General features: G+C 37.2%; 4 pseudogenes; 3 read left to right on the top strand and 1 right to left on the bottom strand.

The window, feature by feature from the left end:
- Window positions 1-1,624: 1,624 nt before the first annotated feature.
- On the top strand, window positions 1,625-4,872 carry LOC143614571 (uncharacterized; annotated as a pseudogene).
- Window positions 4,873-8,841: 3,969 nt separating this feature from the next.
- Window positions 8,842-11,432, bottom strand: LOC143614564 (uncharacterized; annotated as a pseudogene).
- A 1,592-nt stretch (window positions 11,433-13,024) lies between these two features.
- LOC143614563 (monolignol oxidoreductase AtBBE-like 13 pseudogene) lies at window positions 13,025-14,786 on the top strand (annotated as a pseudogene).
- Window positions 14,787-18,065: 3,279 nt separating this feature from the next.
- Window positions 18,066-19,217, top strand: LOC143614562 (monolignol oxidoreductase AtBBE-like 13 pseudogene; annotated as a pseudogene).
- Window positions 19,218-22,293: the final 3,076 nt, after the last annotated feature.

Below are 22,293 nucleotides of genomic sequence, written 5' to 3'. Positions count from 1 at the left end.
GAGAGAACAAGAAAAAAACATGTGAGCAGTAAAGTGGTGGGCGCTCACACAGTGAGACAAATTGAAAGATATGTGGCTCATATAACAGGGGAGTAAAGTAGGAAAATAACTAAAGGTTGTTCATTGGTGTCGGATGTTCATTGGTGTCGGAGCATAAAGAGAGTAATGAAAGCAAAATAACAACTAAGACATATATTTATATAATTACAAAATTTGGAGAAGGTTGGCTTTAAAGGTTGTTCTTCAAGCTGTAGTTGTTATACCATTTTGCAACCTGCTGCTTTCAAACTATGAAAGGTAAACGAACCGTTATGCCAAGAGTGGTGTGAGTGTCAACAAGAACTTTATCACGAGTTGTTGCATCTGAGAATGAAACAAAAGTGGATCCACGCGGGCTACTGGTGATTCGATCTTTAGTGACGTGAATGCAGGCAAAAAACTACGCAAATCATTACAAATTGCTATTGCAAAATGCAGACGGTTCGTATGCGTATTGTAAAATGTGTTAAAAAAACATATATACCTTTGGATTATATTATGCATTTCGAGCCTGAAATGTGATAGCCTTTAGGACTAACTTGCAATATCCAGATTGATAGTTGACACAATGTTCCTAAACATACAAAAACACAACTGGAGATTCCAGAGACTTAATGGACCATTTAATTTAACGGTGTCTGAAAGTGGGAGATGAAATGCCGCTTATATAATGTTATATAAATATAGATAATTAAAATTAGAATTCATCCGGTTCTAAAATCTGATCCAATCTGTAATCTGGTTCGACCAGTGACCCTATAAGACGGCTGGTTTGACGGGTGTTTTACTTTTTGTTAGTATCTTATTGACATATGAGAGGTGGGCAAATAAACCGGTTAATCGAACCGACCTGAAAATCAAACAAAACTAAATCGGTTTGAAACCGGTTATGTAGAAACCGGTTTGGAACCGATTGAAATCGTAGGTTCAGAACCGGTTTGTAATTTTCTCCACCACAACCGGTTCCAAACCGGTTAACCGAACCGAAACCCGTCAAAACCGGACCGAAACTGATCGTCTCGTCACCTGGTCAAGACCCGGTTTCAACCAGACTCGAAACCTATCATAAGCCGGCTTTGACTTTCATTGACTAAACCGAACCAATTTTAACCCAAACCGACTTTGAGTTTTGAACCACTTTTTCACCTCTAGATATATCTTTCAAAGAAATTAAATTATCTTTATCTTGACTTTGAGTCAATATAGGTATCCATATCATTTGAAAGTGGATGTAATAACCCCACAGAATAATTAATACCAAGACCTTTTCTTTCCATATTTCTCAATTTCCACTCGTTAATACGGCATGCACCACGTTCATTCATTTCAATTATTTATTTACTTTTTAGTACCCAACTTGTCCTATAGTGTGAAACACGTCAATAGCATTAATGCTATGAATCTAAGTCGTTTGCTAAAGGACATTTATTCCTTAAGTAATAAACACTCTTCACATAACGTTGGCTATTTATTTCTCTCAAAGTAAAGCACACTCCTTGTGGAAATATGGCATTGCCGGAGATAAGGTTAGCCGCTCGATTATAAATTATCACACACAGCCCATCATTTTTCATATCTAGAAAACATGACATGGCAAATAATGTCTTGCACACACTTGTTACTTTTATCTCTAGCTCTACTAACCATTTAATTTTCAAAGCTTTCTTCTGCATCTTTGGAGGAAGCCAATACTCTTCTTCAATGGAAAGCTAGCCTTCAAAATCTAAACAACACCCCACTATTTTCTTCTTGGACTCCACTCCCTATGAATGCTACTGCTTCCACTCCATGCACTTCATGGTTTGGTGTCGGTTTCAACGATGATTGGACCATTCACACATTGAACCTCACATTATCTAAATTAAACGGTACTCTTGACCGGTTCCCTTTCTCGTTTCTTCACAGCCTTTCTCGTCTTGAGCTTAGTGTAAACCAGTTTTTCGGTCCAATCCCTGTGCAAATCGGGATCCTGTCGAAACTTGTTTATCTTGATCTTTCGGGAAATAAGTTTTCGGGGTGATTCCACCGGAAATAGGGATGTTAGCTAATCTCGAGACCCTCCACCTTTTTGAAAATCAATTAAATGGGTCGATACCACAAGAAATTGGTCAACTAGCCTCTCTCTCCGAGCTAGCGTTGTATGATAATTCTCTTGAAGGAGAACTGCCTCCAACATTGGGCAATTTAACAACTTTGAAGTCCTTATTTCTTGATGATAACATGTTTTCGGGTCAAATTCCACATGAGTTTGGGAACCTTGTCAATCTTGTGGAAGTGTATATCAGTGACAATTCTCTGAGTGGTCCTATCCCACCTACCATTAGGAATTTGAAGCGGCTTGCCGTTTTGTTTTTTTTCAAAAACAAATTGAATGGTTCGATCCCACAAGAACTTGGGAGCCTGGTGTCACTTCAGAGCCTCAGCCTCTACTCAAACAATTTAACAGGCCCAATTCCTTCATCGTTGGGTAATTTGGAGTCTTTGGATCTCCTACACTTGTACCAAAATAAACTCTCTGGATCCATTCCGGCTAAACTAGGGAATTTGAAGTCACTAACTCAGTTGGCGCTGAGTGAAAATCAACTCAGTGGTTCTATTCCTTCATCACTAAAAAACCTGAGAAATCTACAGTATTTGTATCTTCGTGATAACAGATTATCTGGTCATATTCCACAAGGTGTACTGGCAAGTCAAGACATGCTTGAGCTGGAAATTGATGGAAATCAGTTGTCTGGACATTTGCCAGAAGATTTGTGCCGTGGAGGAAAGCTTCAGAATTTATCAGTAAGTCATAATCGACTCACGGGTCCTATACCAATAGGCATAAAGAAATGCTCCACCTTAATAAGAGGCCGTTTTGACTTTAACCAATTTACTGGAAACATATCGGATAGTTTTGGAGTGTATCAAAGTTTAGATCTGCTTGACGTCAGTCACAACAATTTTCACGGGCCGTTGTCTCACAACTGGATAAATGCAAGAATTTGACATCCTTAGTGATGGGATATAACAACATAAGTGGTTGCATTCCATCAGAGTTTGGAAGTTTAACTCGACTACAGAATCTCGATCTTTCTTCAAATAGCTTGGCTTGTGAAATTCCAAAGGAATTTGAAAAGATGAAAGGCATGTTGTCTTTGTCCTTGAAAGAAAACCAACTTTCAGGTGTTATACCTCAAGAGCTTGGGTCACTTCATAATATCTTTACTCTCGATATATCCGCAAACAAATTGAACGGACCAATATCAAAATCCATTAGTAAGTGGGAACAGATATATTACTTGAATGTTAGTAATAACGAGCTCAGTGGAAAAATACCGAATGAGATTGGTGCTTTAGGGCAACTTACCACACTTGATTTCTCATGGAATTCATTCACGGGGGAGATACCATCTAACATTCAACTATTAAAGAATTTGGTAAGTTTAAACCTATCACACAACAAATTATCAATTCCTGACGCCTTTAGAATTTTTCACGGAGTGATGGATGTCAACCTGTCTTACAATGAACTTGTAGGTCCAGTTCCTACCTCATTTCTATCTTCAAAAATTCGTCCATACAATTATTCCAAGGCAATCCAGGTTTGTGTGGAAATATAACAGGATTGAAACTTTGTGAAAGTGAAACTCCAATGAAGAAAAATAAAGATAGCTTTCATCATAGGCTCATCCTTGTGATAATACTCCCCCTTTTCGGGGCAATGTTACTCGGCGGCCTCTATGCTTATAAACTAAAAAGGGAAAGCTCTTCTCCAGCAGAACCATTGGTTGAAGAAAATAATGATTTCTTTTCCATATCAAGCTTTGATGGACGGGCAGCGTATGATGAAATCCTAAAGGTGACATGGTTTTGATGAAGCATATTGTATTGGCACCGGAGGATACGGCTCTGTGTATAAAGCGAAATTACAAGCTAACGAAATTACAGTAGCTGTCAAGAAAATTCACTCTTCATCTTCAGAGAATCTAATTAACCATAAAGGTTTTCTTAGTGAGGTACGTGCATTAACCAACATCAGGCATCGGAACATAGTGAAGCTCTTTGGATTTTGCAACCATTCCCGTCACTCGTTTTTAATTTATGAATACCTTGAAAAGGGAAGCCTCAGATCGATCTTAAATAGTGATATCCTATCGAAGGAATTGGATTGGTTGAAAAGGGTTCACATTGTAAGGGCTTTAGTTAATGGTTTGACATATATGCACCATGATTGCTCACCGCCTATAGTCCATAGAGACATTTCATCAGCCAACATCCTTCTTGATTCTGAATATGAGGCACATATCTCTGACTTTGACACGGCCAAACTTTTAAAGCTAGACTCGTCAAACTGGACAACGGTTGCAGGCACCTATGGTTATATAGCGCCAGGTAACTTAGTTTAGTTCTAAACATATCTTCTAAATTTTCAAAAATATTTATATATGTTAGAACCTTTTGTATATGAATTTATATTACGTTTATGCGTGTATAGCTTGCTTATACAATGGTGGCAACTGAGAAATGTGATGTGTATAGCTTTGGAGTTGTTGCACTAGAAGTGGTCATGGGAAAGCATCCTGGAGAACTCATAACATCTTTGCCGGCTTTTTCTGCTGATTATTTGTTGCCTAACAATGTGGGAGATAGTCGGATACCGCCACCATCACCCAAAGTTGAAAAACTAGTGGAGTCCATTTTGATTATCTCAAGAGCGTGTTTGAGCTCTAACCCACAGGAAAGGCCAACAATGCGACAAGTTTCAAATATCTTGGCAGTTGAGGATGAACTTTGGATTGATATCTCTTATTAATTGTTTGATTAATAAATATCGTGCTTGTACTTCCATCTTTATTTAGTTTTCTCAAGTTTTATATGATGCATATGTATTATATATGTATTCTTATCACATTATGTATAGATATAGAAACAATAATGGTGAATTCCTTACCTTATTCAAACGTGTCGCATTGTTGGCCTTTCTTGTATGTAGGTTAGAGTTCAAAGAGATATCATTATATCAACTAACGGGTTTTTAGGTCAAACCGTGAAAACCCAAAACCAAATCGTTGAAAGATATATAGAACCAAACCGAACAGTTATCAGTTATTACCGTTTTACGAATCTAAAATTCACCAATGTAGATTCACAAATAGCATATAACAATCTCAAATTTCAATGTACAAGGCAGTCTTACAATTTCAATTACATTTACTAATGTAGCATTTTGAGAAATCAATTGTGAATAAACAAAAAGTTGTTTTTGTTTTCTTTTTTTTCTGATAAATCAGCAAAACATGAGTAGACCCTAGACAGATATTGGTTGAATGTGAGCAGTTGAGCACAAGCTTTTTTTTTTCTCTACATTCTTGTTGGATGGGTGGCCCACCCTCCTAAGAGATTTAGTAGGCCAGCAATCGTAGAGCCCAGGTTGAATGAAACTAGCCAACTAGCCCAATCTCCCAACTTTATAAAATTGAAAACTATATGGCTTGCTTTATTTATCAAGTCTGGTCCAGATTTATATGGTCATATGAACTAAAATCAAACAGTTTGTATAATTTGAAAATTTTAAATCCAATCTATCGAGAAAGTTTAAAAAAAACAAACTATGAAACCAAATCGATGATTGGTTTAAATGGTTTTAAGATTTAGATTGGATGAGATACTGATTTATAGAAGAAAGATATTTAGAGTAATTGCAACAACCCAAAAACTTCCCCACCATTTTTGCCAATTTTAAAAGTTAAGGGACCATTTGGTCATTCTTTCAACCTTAAGTATAAGGTCTAATCTGTAATTAGGCAAAACTTGAATGAGGCGACCATCTCATTATTAGACGGCCCATGTCATACTAAAACCAGTCACAAAGGTTTCCCAGAGACGGGCGTCTCATGCGATGCAATTATAGACGAGGCAGACCGTCTCATAATTAAACGATCTGTATAATCAAGTTTGACAACATGAGATGTCAAAATCGTTTGCTACGTGGCTATACATGTTTGTTGACTCATCCATCACATCTCAGCCTATAAACAACAGCCATAACACGACCATTACATGCAACAAACATCAGTTAATCATCTCTCACTCAAATATAGCTAGTATAGTGTTTAGGTTGTTTCAAGGGTTCTTAAGCAAGAACAAGTTGGAGTAATTCTGATCAAGCATTCCAAAGGTGTTAGAAGCATTCACAAATCATCCCTAGGTTCTGAACTAGGAAGTAAGTTAGGCATGTTAAACACTCGTTTAAGTTCGGTTATTATCTTTAAGCGAGTATCCAAGCTAATATCAATCAAACCTCAATCAAAATAGTTTACAGAAGTAGTATAAGTGTTTACATTCATGTTCATGTTCATTTAAGACTTAAACAATCGCCTGAAAGTTGTTAAACTGATTTTTCCCTTAACCGGCCAAACAAATAGATTAGATGGACCGTTTAATCACTACACAGTCCATCTCATCTTCAAATTTGGTACGGGTCAAAATAGTTTTTAACGCCCTGCCACAGTTATACGGACCGTCTCATTTTGATACGGTCCGTCTCAATTCAAACTCAGTCAATAGGTCAAACAACATTATACAGATCGTCTCATCATGATACGACCCGTCTCATTATAAAATTTAATATTTTATTCAAAATCAAGTTTTTAACAAGGTTTGAAACGATAAAACCAGACCATTTTGGTATGTAGCTAGATCAAGAAACACCATCTAGATATTTATACAACCCTATTTATCTATAGGTTAATATCATGAAAGAAGGTTTTCAAACGAAGTCACCACATCAATTAGATAAGACAATCACATGTTAATACGTTAAACCTTACATCTGTAAACTCTTTAAGTGCAAGCTCCAAATTGTCAAAATGCGCACTCAAATCAGAACTCATAGAGTATGTCGTTCTAGACGAATATCCCCCCACCTCTAGTCGCCGCCTGTAACACCCCGGCCTCTCGCACCACCAATATTGTCCGCTCTGCCCACGAAGAGCTCACGGATTTGTTTTTGGTTGCCCAAAACGCGTTGGTGATGTTAAGAGGCAGGACATTACTTATGAACCAAGGATCTCTCTTGTCCACGGCCGATGTGGGATAGCCTAAGAGTGGGACGATGTTGTGTTGGCCAAAGGTGTTACAAACAACCCCCCTTTGGACTCATCATCCTCGATGAGGCATGTCCCATCATCCCGAGCGACACAAGAGTGGCTCTGATACCACCTCTAACACCCCGGCCTCTCGTACCACCAATATTATCCGCTCTGCCCACGAAGAGCTCACGGATTTGTTTTTGGTTGCCCAAAACGCGTTGGTGATTGAAGAGGCAGGACATTTACTTATGAACCAAGGATCTCTCTTGTCCACGGCCGATGTGGGATTTGCCTAAGAGTGGGACGATGTTGTGTTTGCCAAGGGTGTTACAAACAACCCCCCTTTGGACTCATCGTCCTCGATGAGGCGTGTCCCATCATCCCGAACGGCACAAGAGTGGCTCTGATATCACCTGTAACACCCCCGCCTCTCGCACCACCAATATTTTCCGCTCTGCCCACAAAGAGCTCACGAATTTGTTTTTGGTTGCCCAAAACGCGTTGGTGATGTTAAGAGGCAGGACATTACTTATGAACCAAGGATCTCTCTTGTCCACGGCCGATGTGGGATAGCCTAAGAGTGGGACGATATTGTGTTTGCCAAAGGTGTTACACCGCCTTGGCCTTTTCTCTTCCTACCGGACGTGGCAACTCATCCGGTTCATAAACAAGAAAATCGGGATAAATCTCGTTTAAGTTAAATTGAGAACGGGCATCCGACCCGGCTTGAGACGACGATTGATTGGCCGAAGTAAATGTTGTTATTGACCGTTTGGACGGCCGCGGTGAGGATGTCGGAACCGGATGCCACTTTGGCTAGCTCGTGCATTTCCTCCAAATTTCCAACATACCAAAATCGTGACCGTGATGGGCCTTGTATTGTTTGAAGCAAGTCTCAATGAGGTCGACATAATTCGTGTCGTTTCCTTTATTGTTTGTAACGCGATTCTGAATTTTGGATAAATTGTTCAATTTTATTATCATTGCCTTCCGTTGTTGGAGACGAATCATCCCCGCAGTAGCGACCTCGACCTATTATCTCATAGAACTTACTATGTATTTTTTCCCAAAATAGCGTGTTGTGTTTACCGTCACCTACGATACATATAAAAACTTAGTATTAGTAAAAAAAATTAAATATATATAAATAGTTTGATGATTTACCTTCAATTGAGTCTTCGGACAACGCCGCTTCCTCATCATCTTCCCACTTTTTTCTTTCAACTCTGTTGGTAGTTTTTTGACCGGCATCAACCTTCTTTTTCTGACTTCGTATGCGACGAACTTGCGGTTCGTCTACTTGGGTTTCGGGTATTTGGGTTTGGGGTGTTTGGGTTTGGGTTTAGGTTGGCGAAGGCATAAACGACATTGGAATTCGATACAACATATCGTTGGGAAACGGTTGCATGGTTGGAGGCATTGTGGGTCGTTGTTAGTTGGCATAGAAAGGGTTATGAGGGTCATTGTTATTTGCGTGCACACTAGCCCAAAACAATTGAGCTGGATCCCATGGGTTTGAGCTCGAGCTTGTGTTCAGGTTTGGGTTCGGGGTTGAGCTCGAGCTTATGTTCGGGTTTAGGTTTGAGAAAGGATCCATTGTAAAAATGTTGAGAGAATTTTAGAGTGAAATTTGAGAGTTTGTTTGAGTGAAATTTGATATTTGTTTGAGTAAAAATTGGAAATATGGTTTGTATTATATAGAAAATAATTAAATTAATTTTTTTTAAGTTTACGTTAGGTGACTGTTGAGGGGGGCACCCTTTTTTCTCTCCGCCGCGCCGGCCGTTGGCACGGTGCCCCGCCACCAAGGGCGCCCCTTGGTGGTGTTCATCGCCAAAGGGCGCCCGCCATCAACCACTTTAGCGCCCCATAGCGGGTGGTCTAATAAGTTCAACGAAGATACATGGTCGATATTTTCTCCTAACAATAGAAACAAAAAATAGTTCTTGTATATCAAATGTGACGAGAACCAGTAGATAGTTTTTCAAAGGTGTAATCGTAAAACTGACGGCAGAATGTCGGGAAAGTTTATGGAAAAGTGGAATTGTGGAAGTATTGAACAAGTGGCTATGGTTTAAAATTAAACTTTGAAGTCAACACAAATGTGGGAAATTTAAAAATCCTTAAAGTTTTGTATATTTTTATATAAATACATATTATATATAAATTTTTAAACTAAAAAAATAATTCGAGTGAAGATTTGCTCGTGCTTGGCTTGTTTTCAAATCGAGCAGATCCGATCGGCTCATTTCCAAATCGAGCGGAAATCACACGAGCTTTTTCGAGCGAGCACGAACGAGCGGCGAGTGGTTTGGACAGGCCTGATTAAACCTGAGTTGACAAGGGTTAAAGGCATGCATTCCACTCACCTCATGGATTAAGGGGCGTTAAATAAAAATGAGTTAAAATGTTAACGGGCTTTAAAGTCTTTTACACATACACAAAAATTACTTTAAGAACCAACTTTGCATTTAATAAAGAAAAGTAAAGAGGGTTAAACTATGTCCTTAGGTTGAGATTGAGTGAAATGGGGTAAAGTATATGATGTGGTGCCTACGTGGAGTTATTGAGCATGAATGTATATGTCACGACCTTAGGTGATGTGGTAAAATAAACATGTTAACAAGTAGCTTTTAATATTGGTTTTGTTGATAACAAACGGACCGTCAAGTATGTAATTATTATTAGAGATAAAAGCCGATTATACATCCGTAGTTGCCAACCTGTTCACCCTCTTTTTCTCCTATCTGCCAATGCCTTCACCATCACCTTGTTAGGCTATGCGTAGTGGAGGGGCTATAAATTGGACGAATTCTGACACGTGTCGCCCGGTCAGCAAATGGTAGGAATTTATTATTAGGGTGTAATGGTTTTGTAGTACCTCCAGTGCTACGTCACCTTTTTTATTATTTTATTTTTGTAATTAAAGTAAATAAACAAAAACCCTTTAAGTTATTAAAATTTATTAAATTAACTAAATAAAAGAAAAATAAAATATAATCAAAATAAAAAAACACACCAAAAAGTAAATAAAAATACATATAAATATACTAATCTTCGTCTTCGTCCTCGTCTTCATCTTCGTCTTCGTTTTCCTCCCCGTCTTCCTCCTCGTATTCGTTCTCATCCTCGTCCTTGTTTTCCTCCTCGTCTTCGTATTCGTCCACTACTTCAACAGGACGTTTATCCCACATGTGTTGAACCAAATGCGCCTTAAGTTGGTTATGTATCTCACTTGATGTGAGCTTGTGAAATTTTTGCGTTCGATGCTCTGTGGTTGGCTGAGAGAATTGTTCTGGAACGCTTCCTGGTATATAGTGTTGACATATTGCTTTGTCAGTGTCTTCCAAAATCATATTATGCAATATGATACACGTATACATTGCATCGCTCATTTTTTCCATCGTCCATACACGACATGGGTTTTTCACATAATGCCAACGTTTTTTAGCACCCCAAAACACCTCTCAATATCCTTTCGCGCGGACTCTTGCTTCTTCTTAAAGTATTCTCTTTTTTCTTCTATCGGGTCTTGAAACGTTTTGACGATGATCGAGTACTCTGGATATATCCCATCTCCCAAATAGTATCCGTGACGATAGAAGGTGTGGTTGACATAAAACGGTAAGACCGGTATGCTTCGGCTGATGTAATACTCTAGCACGGGGGACGCGTTGAGAACGTTTATGTCGTTGTTGGAACCGACGGAGCCGAAGTAGGCCAACCAAATCTAGATGTCGTGTGAACAAATGGCTTGAAGACTAACCGTTAGCATTCCATGGTCACCACGAGTGTATTGACCTCGCCATGCGGTTGGACAGTTGCCCCACTCCCAATGCATGCAATCTATACTCCTTATCATGCCGGGAAAAGAATGTTTGTTTTCGTGTACATCGTATATGCGAGTCAGGTCGTTTGAAGTTGGAATCCTCAGATAACTACTGGCGTATAATTGTATTATTCCTATATAAATAAATTATTAAAAAAATATTTACATTAAAAACAGTGATTAATGTAAACAATTTAAATTTTACCGATGCAAAAATTCTCCAACGCGTCTCGCGTAGTTTTTTCAGCCATCTTTAAATACTTGTCGTTAATGTTGGTCGTGTTGCTGTATGCGACGATGCGTAGCTCCGAAGAACACTTTTGGATGGCGGTGAATCCTAATTATCCTCTTGCGTCGGGTTTTTGTTGAAAATACGTATACTCTCGCTCCAAATCTCCCACGATGCACAAAAATAAACACTTAGACATCCGAAAACGACGTTCAAACATAGCGTCGTTAAATGTAGGTGTGTCGTTGAAGTAGTCCTTCATCAAACGATCGTTCGCTTCGGTACGATCCCGATGGATATACGATCGCCTACGTATTGGCAACGAAGAGCTTGTAGAGCGAGACACTATCGTATTGGCAACGGCCTGCATTTCGCTTATGGCCTCTTTTGTCTCCTCAAACACTCGTTGTTGCACTTGACAAATTCTCCGACTCTCATTAATTACTTGATCCCAAATTTCGGAAGAGTTCAGGGTATCCGGGGAATCCATTTTGAGATAGAATGAAATAAAAATGTGAAGAAGTATGAAATGGTGAAAATGGTTGAGTTTGTGTATGATATGGTGAAAAATGGGTTGAATTGGTTTGTTATTTGTGTTTGAGTTTGTGTATGATATGGTGAAAAATGGGTTGAATTGGTTTGGTATTTATATTAAGTTTTTATTTAATTTTTTAATATGACCGTTGAACGGTCAAATGAATTAAATATTTTTTTAAACAACGAGCGACAAAACATGGTGAAAAATGGGTTGAATTGGTTTGGTATTTATATTAAGTTTTTATTTAATTTTTTAATATGACCGTTGAACGGTCAAATGAATTAAATATTTTTTTAAACAACGAGCGACAAAAAGAATCCCCCCCCCCCTCGCCCCACATTGGGGGGGCGGTGTTGTAGCCCACTTTGCCTCCTTTTCGCCCATTACTAACGCTCACTACGGGCAGCCTTAATGCAACCTATTCGACTTAAGAGTCTAAATTCATTAAGAGAAATCAAATAATTATTCTTTGGGATTAAGGCAATGAAAGACGAACTACGCCCTCTATTTATAACCCCATTGTCGCGGAAGTAAGATAGAATGGAGATGAAATCTTGTTCAAACAACCCCAAACTTCAACTTTAAAAAAAAACAAAAACAAACAAAGCCGAAGGTAAATCCATCGGTACTCGGTGATTTGTGACCAAACGAAGAGGGCTGTGATCCGATTCCAACTTGTCTAGGACATTTGACTAAAAAGGCTCAAATGATTAATTTTTGAGTGGGATTTTGATTGATAAAAAATAGGTTATGTATTAGTTGTGTTTAAAAGAATATACCATTATTTATAAGAAAAGATGCAGTGCTTTAGTGGTATCCGGTGACTTTTTCAATTTTTCAATGTTGTTGATTCGAGTCTCGTTTATTACAACATGTCATGTGCGAGCCTAGGGTTTTATCAGAGTGGGCTTTTGGACGGCGGGTTTCCCCTTAAATTGGTGACGGGCTGGGTCACCAGGGTTATCTACAATCGCGGGAATGGCAGCATTTGTATACATTAATTTCTAATTTTTTTTAACAAGTGGCCGAGGTTTGTTGGTCATCAAAAAAAAACCTTTATAAAATACTTAAACATTTAATGGAACCATGATTCATATGTAATTAATGCAACTATATTATGTTACTTTTAGTTAATACTAATAAATGTGTTCTGTGTGTATTTTGGGCTTCTTTTTTTTTTTTTTTTTTTTTGTGGTTATAATATTTATTCCTTTTTGTTGATAGTTAAAAAAAATAGTAATTAATGTATTTACAAATTTAAACCCCAAAAAAATGTACAATATTTGAACTCATAATTACATCATGACCAACATTAATATCTAAAAACATGTGAGCATTTAAGTACTAATTATATGATACTTAAAAAAATGGTATTTAGAAGAATATGATATGACTAAATTTTAATTGCAAAGAAATTGATATATATTAATTTGATAGACCTCAAGACAAGTAGCAATGGCTGCTTCATCATTGATTCTCATGTTGTTATCACTGTCACTCACTCCATTTTCATTTTCACTTTTAGATCAAACCTTCCATCAATGCCTTTCTGATAACATGGTAGTTTTCCCAGACAAGTTTTGCATCCAAGACCAAACCCCCAAATTCCTTGAAGCTCTTTATCATCGGGTGATGAATCTACGATTCCAAACCGCAAGCACTCCCCAACCTGAAGCAATTTTCGTACCATTGAGCGAAGCACAAATCCAAATCGCGGTTATTTGTGCCAAAAAGCTCGGAATTCACCAACGGCTTAGAAGTGGAGGCCATGATTATGAAGGTTCCTCTTACGCGTCCCTTGCACTTGATTCATTTGTTGTTCTTGATTTAGATGCAATGCATGATGTTATTGTAAACACCACTGATAATACGGTTTGGGTTGAGGCCGGAGCCACGCTTGGTGAGCTTTACTATCGAGTTCAAGAGAAGAGTAATGGAACCCTAGGTTTCCCTTCAAGTATGCACCCGAGCGTGGGTGTGGGTGGGTACATCACGGGAGGTGGGGATGGGACCATGATGAGAAAGTACGGGCTTGTAGCTGATAACGCGTTAGATGCAAAAACTATTAGTGCAAAGGGAGAGATCTTGGATCGGGGCTCCATGGGAGAGGATGTGTTCTGGGTTATACGTGGTGGTGATGGTGGGAGCTACGAAGTCATTCTCATGGAAACTCATACTCGTGCCGGTCCCACCACAAAACACAGTGTTCTATATCCATAGAACAATGGAACAAGGTGCCACCAAGATTTTATACAAGTGGCAACAAGTGGCCCCCACGCTTGACGTCTTTTTCTCGGTGCGGTTATGGAGGTACATCCCGATGTACCGTATCAACCTAACAAAACAATACTTACAAGTTATTACGGGCACTTTCTCGGTAAGGCGGATGAACTCTTGAAAATCATAAATGACAATATTCCCGAACTTGGATTAAAAAAAGAAGACTGTTATGAAATGAGTTGGATCAAGGCAGTTATGTACCTCGCTAAGTTCGATTATAGCGTCCCAACCTCCTACCTACTAACTGGATTACCCGCAAGCATAAGCAACTTTAAATCAAAATCGGATTTTGTGAAACAAGTAATACCCGAAACCGGGATAGAAAGAATATGGAAAACCATGTTGGATAATGAATACACCCCGTATATGATGTGGAACCCTCATGGAGGCATGATGAACAATCTACCCGAGTCATCGATCCCATATCCGCATAGAGATGTGCTTTTTGATATTCAATATGTGTCCAATTGTCCGGAAAAGGACACAAGAAGCGCTAACCACCGTTTTCACGCGCTTCACGATCTTTACAGACACATGACACAACACGTTTCAAAGTGGCCAAGACAAGCATATGTGAATTTTCGAGACTTTGAGCTTGGAATTAATGGTAATGGAAATGATACGAGTTTTGATGAGGCGAGTACGTGGGGAACCAAGTATTTCAAAGACAACTTTAAAAAGTTGGCACAAGTCAAGACTAAGTTTGACCCGGATAACTTCTTCCGTCATGAACAAAGCATCCCGTTAATCAGAAACAGTTGTATGTGTGTAGTGATCATGGATCAAGCTTTTATTTAGAGAAAATGAACCAATCAACTTAGGCATTTTTGGTGTGTGCGTGTTTTTTTTTAACAAATGTTTTAACTTCAAAAAAAATAGTAGAAATAAAAAAATTATACAGGCCTTTTTCTTGGCCCACACCAATACTTTTTTTTTCCTTTTTAAATCATTGGCCGCTTTTTTTTTTACTTGAAACCCATCGTAATTCCTCAAGACTAACTATTAATTACATAAAGACCAATTATCAATGATGCATTAACTTTCTTTTCAGTTAGTTTGAAGCTTCCTTGATGTTTTTACATTGTTAAGGAAGATAGCATCGCTAAAATTTATTAATAAAAAGGTAGAGTTTACATTTATACATAAGGTAAACGGGCAATAAGTTAGCAGCTTGTTGATAAAGATGTTGTCGCTACATATAGATGTTGATGGGTGGAAAGTAGACATCAAATATGGTTGATTGAATCAACAACTTTTCATTGTGAAGGTTAATTCCTTGTATAGGCATCAAGTTCTCCCATTGCCACTCGTCCTGTAAACGTGAAAGCATTAGAAATTTAGAACTACAAGAATTAAGTTGTTACTTGACAATAAAATGTTACTTAACATTCAAAGGCTTTCTCAAGTTATTTTACAACCTCAACAATTTTCGACGAGCTTTAGGCTATTCTTGCAAACATTGATATTCGATGGTCGAGAAATTAAAATCAATTTGCGTCAATCTGTTTCTTTATATCATGAAAGATTTTCAAGCTAATCACATGACCATCTTCATGATCACCATTGAGTGGTTGTTGTTGATCAATTATTATTGTTTCAACTGCTAATCTCAAAGATAAGATTTCATTCATGTCAAACAAAACCACACCAAACGAATAAACATCGTATTCATGTAATTAGAATGTCTGTGTTCACAGTGGATCGCAGTAGCCTAATGTTTGCACATACGGATATGATGAAATCAGAAATGACCACTTCCCAGTCAGTCATTGTTTATAAGTATGCTACGACTTCTAACGTCTTCAGGTTTTTTCTTTTTACCAACAGAACGAATTTTAATGTCTTCGTGCATTGAACATTGGGAGTTACAACCGTTGTGAATGTACGCTAGTCCACGTGCAATTGTTTGCCTTTGTTTCCAAGTTAGACCGGTGTTTTCACTTGATATTTTAGACTACCATTAACCATAGGCTTAAAAACAACAATCATCTCACTTATCTCTTCACAAAATTCTATAATAAATAAATTACAACAACAACCATATCCAGTAAATCTCACCCATAACAAAGCTACTAGTAGGGTCTAGGGAGGGTGGGATATAGGCAAACCTTACCTCTATCCTTAAGGATAGATAGGCTGCTTCCAAAGAGACTCCCGGCTCAACGCTAAACAATGCAAAAAAAACGAAAACCCTAAACCCATGCAGTAACCTACGCTATATATATATATATATATATATATATATATATATAACTATACTAATAAAAGAATATAATGAGGATGATGTGGCAATCCCACATTCATTCTTGGTCTAATCTCTCTTCTCATTCATCCCATCTATCCATGGGTTATGAAGCAAAACCATATTGGCAAATGGGTTATAATTTCTTTTCTAATTCTCTAATCTTACATCTCATTCATCCTAAGTCCTAACTATCTATTAGTCATGGGTCAAAATAATTTTGGCTAATGTGTTACAATTTCCTTTCTAATTCTCTAATCTTACATCTCATTCATCCTAAGTCCTAACTATCTATTAGTCATGGGTCAAAATAATTTTGGCAAATGGATTATAATTTCATTTCTAATTCTCTAATTTCTCATCTACCTATCCATGGGTCATGGAAAAACAATTTGAGAAATGGGTTAAAATTTCTCTTCAATTTTTTTAATTTCTCATCTTATTATCATAGTTGTTCACGGGTAATTGGTCAAAACAATTTTTGCAAATGTTGTATATAAAAAAATCAAATTGTAAATTTGAGATTCTAAACTTTTTATTACTTCTTATTATTTGTACTATACTTCTTTTTACCTATAATTTTGTCCATTCTTTCAGATCTTTTTATTCTTATTATTAAACAAATCCAGTGTAATGCACGGGTTCAAAAGCTAGTATGTATATATATATATATGAAGCTGCCAATAATCGAAGAAAAATAGAAAGGATAAAGTAAAAACATATGTAACATATATACAAGAAACGAGATGAGCAATAACATATGCAGTAACCTACGCTATAGTACTATAAGAATTGCAATCTCTTTATAAAAATGAATTTATATAAACCAATTGTACAATCTAGACTCTTCACGATTACAGATTTGTGGCCTTCGGATTCCATGATGTCACAGAAATTATGAAGCAAATGTAATTTCTTCAAGTGACATTCTTACGGCTTCGACCATTTTAGCTGCATAAACATTGTAAAACACATGACATGATGTTAATAGTAATTCTTTGGTAATCTGATTTTATGTTCACATCATGAAAACACAACTCATGTTATAAATCTTATGGGCCTAACCCAACAGCCCGTACTAGAAGCCCCACAAGAAGAACCGGGTCCGTGGGAGCATGAAGAAAGCCTTGCCAGTTGCCAGATATAAAAATGGGGGGGGGGAGTTTTGTTTTAAATATAATTTAAGAAATTATGGTTTTGAGGTGCGGATATCTTGTCATGATTTTTGTTTTGTTTTAAATATAATTTTAGAAATTATAGTTTTTGATTTAAGGAAATGAGTAAAAACTATTGAAATATAACAGTTATGAGATAGATATACCTTACATTCTCATTGTCTCTGAACCTTAGTGACGAGTGACCAATCCAATCATTATCTTCCTATGACCTCCTGTCTTGACAGAAATAAAAATGACTCAAGGACTACATGTTTCATAACAAAATTCAGAGATGTTGACAAAAAGGAAATATTTTATTATTATTATTATTATTATTATTATTATTATAACACATTTTCAGTTATAATTTAAACAAGGTTCTTTTGTTTAAATACTTAACATTTAATGGAACCACAATTCATATATATGTATTTAATACAAATATATTATGTTATTTGCAGTTAATAGTAATAAATGTATGCAAATTAAACGAAAAAATGCACAATTATGTTAACATCATAAATCCATTGACCAACATTAATGTATGATAACATATGAGCATTTAAATACTAATGAAATCATACTTAAAAATCGTATAAGATTTATATGATATGAATAAAATATAATTGAAAAAAAAAAAGATAAATATTAATTTGACACACCTCAAGACAAGTAGCAATGGCTTCTTCAACATTGGTTCTCATGTTATTATCACTATCACTCACTCCATTTTCATTTTCAATTTCATTTTCAATTTATGATCTAACCTTTCATCAATGCCTTTCTAATAAAAATGCAATTTCCCCAGAGACATTTTACACCCAAAATGACACCATGTTCTCATATTTTCTTCAATCTCGGGTGATGAATCGACGATTCCAAACCGATAACACTCCCAAACCTGCAATTATTTTCCTCCCGTTGGACGAAAGACAAATCCAATTTGCGGTTATTTGTGCCAGAAAGCATGATATTCACCTACGCGGAGGCCATGATTACGAAGGTTCCTCTTACACTTCGCTTGAACCCCGTTCATTTATTGTTCTTGATTTAAGATACATGCACCACGTTAACGTAAACCCTGCGGATAGTACCGTTTGGGTTGAAGCCGGAGCCATCCTTGGTGATCTTTACTATCAAGTTCAAAAGAGTAACAAAACCTTAGGGTTCCCTTCGAGTATGCACCCTAGTGTGGGTGTGGGCGGGTACATCACGGGTGGTGGGGATGGGACCATGATGAGAGAGTATGGGCTTGCAGCTGATAACGTGTTAGATGCAAGAATTATTAATGCGGACGGGGATATCCTGGATCGGGCCTCCATGGGAGAGGATGTGTTCTGGGCTATACGGGGTGGTGGTGGCGGGAGCTACGGAGTCATTGTCTCATGGAAACTAAAACTCGTTCCGGTCCCACAACAAAACACAATATTCTATATTAGTAGAACATTAGAACAAGGTGCCACCGAGATTCTATACAAGTGGCAAAAAGTGCCCCCCACTCTTGATGATAATCTTTTTCTGATCGAGGTACATCCCGATGCACCGTCTCAACTTGACAAAATGATACTTACGAGTTATTATGGACACTTTCTTGGTGATCCGGATAAACTTTTGGAAATTATAAACGAAAATATTCCAGAACTTGGGTTAAAAACCGAAGATTGTCGTGAAATGACTTGGCACGAGGCAATTAATGGTGGTAGACATACGAGCTATGAAGAGGCGAGTTCGTGGGGAACCAAATATTTCAAAGACAACTTCAAAAGGTTGGCCCAGATTAAGACTCAGTTTGACCCTTCTAACTTCTTTTACCATCAACAAACAAAGTAATTAACCTAGCCATATGGTTTGTTTCCTTTGAACAAATGTTTCAACCTCAAAAGAAGTAGAAATAAATCAATTATTCAAAGGGTTTTTTTTTTTCATTTTTGGCCGCAGTAATAAGTTTTTATGGTAGAATTATTTTTTTTAAGAAGAAAAAAACAATGAGAGTGTTGGAGTGGTAAAATTATTAGTTAAATAAAAATGTAAACAACATATTGAAATGTTTGCTACATTTGTAGGCATATTTATAGACTTTGACACATGTATTTATGCTAGTAAAACACTTGTTTCGGTGGTATGAATTGTCGGAGTCTACTTTGGTTCGTTTTTGTTGCTTTTTAGGTACGGGTTGATTGCAAGTATCGAAAATTAAAGATTTGAAAGGATCATGAATACTAGAATAGTTATAGAGAAAATGAATTTAAACGAGGAAAGTTGAGTTTGGTGATATGAAGCATTCAAATAAAAGAAAAAAAAATTGTTAATTAAAAATCACCACCACATTAGATTAATCCATTTGCAAAGTTGCAACTTGAAATGAAAAAAAACAAACGGCTCCAAACCGGTTTAGAAACTGACCTTGTGCCATCCCAAAACCGGTTGGGCTAAACCGATTTCCAAACTGACCTAACCTAGCGGTTCGTTTAGCGGTTTGGACTTTGAATTGTCAAAACCGGTTTTAAAACCGCCCGGTCTGAGAAAAAAAAATGTTTTTTTTTCCTCAAACCGGTTTATAAAGCGAACCAAACCGAATCAGTTTGAACGGTTTGAACAACTCTCCTCTTAAACCACTTTATAACTCGAACCGGTTTGGACCAAGCCAGTTATAACTATTTGTTAACTAAACCGATTAGGCTTATAACCCGAACCAATGTTTCTTCTAAACCGGTTTTGTACACCTCTAAGTAGAGGTGCACAAAAACCCGAACCCGGAACCGAACCTAAAATAAAAACCCGGAACCTGTTGTTTTATACCCAGGTTTTTGATACCGGAACTCGTACCCGACCCTACCCGTATGGTACGGATAGGGTATGCATTTTGATACTAAAACCCGAACCCGAACTGGACCCGATTTGTACCCAGTGATACCCAAAACCCGAACCGGATCCATACCCGGAACCGGGTTTTTCCAATACCTGAAACGGTATTTCAAATACCCGATCTATATCCGAAAAATACCCAAAATACCCCTAAAAAGTGCAACATTTAAAAAATCCAATTCATACCCGGAAAATAGGGTATTTAAATACCATATTTTTGTATACCCAGTTCTATACCCGACCCAAACCCGATGCATAGGGTATGATTTTTAGAGAAAATACCCGGACCCGAACCCGAACCCGGGCATTACCAATACATGTTCATACCTGAACCTGGAACCGAGTATTTGAAAAACCTAATTTGTGCACCTCTACCTAGGGATGAGCACGGTACCGTACTAGTACCGGTACCGAAAATCCCGATCCCGAATTTCGCTAATTCTTGGTACCGGTACCGGTACCGGTACAAATATTCGATTCGGTACTGGTACAGTACCGGTACCGAGACGGTACCGGATTATACCGGTACCGAAAGGTTAAAAAATCGGAAAATACCGGTACCGTACCGATCCCGAAACTTATAACTTTGGTACCGGTACGGTACCGGTACCGATTTTGCTCATCCCTACCTCTACCTCTCTGTGTTCCCAAGTTCATTTAACGAAAGAATGGAAAGGAAAGGAAAGTTTTTATTTTCCATTCTATTCTTTTCTTTTCCTTTCCCTTTCACTTTCCTTCCAATTTGAAAATAAACATTTTTCTTCCATTTTACTCTTTAAACATCACACTTTCTTTTCCTTTGTTTCTTTCCTTTAATGAATCTTTGAAACACCATTTTTGTTATTTCCTTCCAACAAAAATCCTCTGAAACACACCTCTTTTGTTCTTTCCATCTATTTCCTTTCCTTTATCTTTAAAAGTGATACTCAAGAACACCTAAGGCTCTAACTGCAATCGTTATTTGGGTTAATTGGGCTTAGATAATCTTTTGGGCTGTATCAACACAAACTGAAAAGAAAATAAAATTAGAAGATTTTGGGCTGATTTATGGGCCTTGTGAGAATGTGAGTTGTGACACGAGTGAAATTAAATAGACTTAAATGGATGTTTGCATGAAAAGATTGAGAAAATGAGCAACCGGAATTCCAACAAAAAATATTCTTCTTTTTATTTTAGTAAGCTTTCACTTTTAGGTTTTGTTTTGTATATGGTTTGATTAAAAAGGCTATCATGTCCAGCTAAATTAGTTCTAATTTCAACATGTTTGGTTTGTTTTTTGTTTTGTAATTCAACATAATTATGTGATTCGTTTGAATGAATAGATTGTTTGCGTGATTTTTGATCTTAAGCTCCAGCTATTTTTGATCTTAAGCTCCCGCCTATTCCAGTATATTTTCGATGGTTAATAAATCAACTTATTAATTTTTCTAATAAAGTTGTTCACTATATAATACCCCAATCAGGTTGTAATTTTTGCTAAAGGAACAAACAATGTTTTTTTATATGTCTATGAACCCATAATCATTATTTCGATCTAATTAAACATTTTAAAGGCATAAGTGTTTAATTATGATCGATACTTCTATTATCACAACTCGCACGGTAGCAAAACTGTACAAACGTAATATAAAACAAAATACGTAATTTTTTTAATAAAACATTAAAAATAAATGCAGAATCAGCTTCCGAAAAATAAAACGAAATTACGGTTCAATCACCTGGTTTGGTTTTGTTTAACTGATTTACCAGTCCAACCAATAATCAGCTGACTCAAATAAGAAACGGTTCAAAATGTTTAACCAGACCAGTTCAATGCCCGGTTCTCAGTCCGAGCAGCCGGTCCAGTTCTATAAACCATGGCACCAACAGAATCCATTAGTCACATGTTAACATCAGCTAAAGATTCAGTTTTCACAAACATCCATCAATCACATGTTAACATCCATCAATCACATGTTAACATTAGTCAAATGTTTGATTTTCACCAATAATAACATCATTAATCACATTCTCAATATTAATTAATCCTACCACTCAATAG

The sequence above is a fragment of the Bidens hawaiensis genome, unplaced genomic scaffold (assembly GCF_021521415.1).
Source record: "Bidens hawaiensis isolate Kalapana, Puna unplaced genomic scaffold, B.hawaiensis_p1.1 tig00040517_1, whole genome shotgun sequence".
Taxonomy (NCBI): Eukaryota; Viridiplantae; Streptophyta; class Magnoliopsida; order Asterales; family Asteraceae; genus Bidens; species Bidens hawaiensis.
This window is presented reverse-complemented; position numbering and strand designations above follow the sequence as displayed.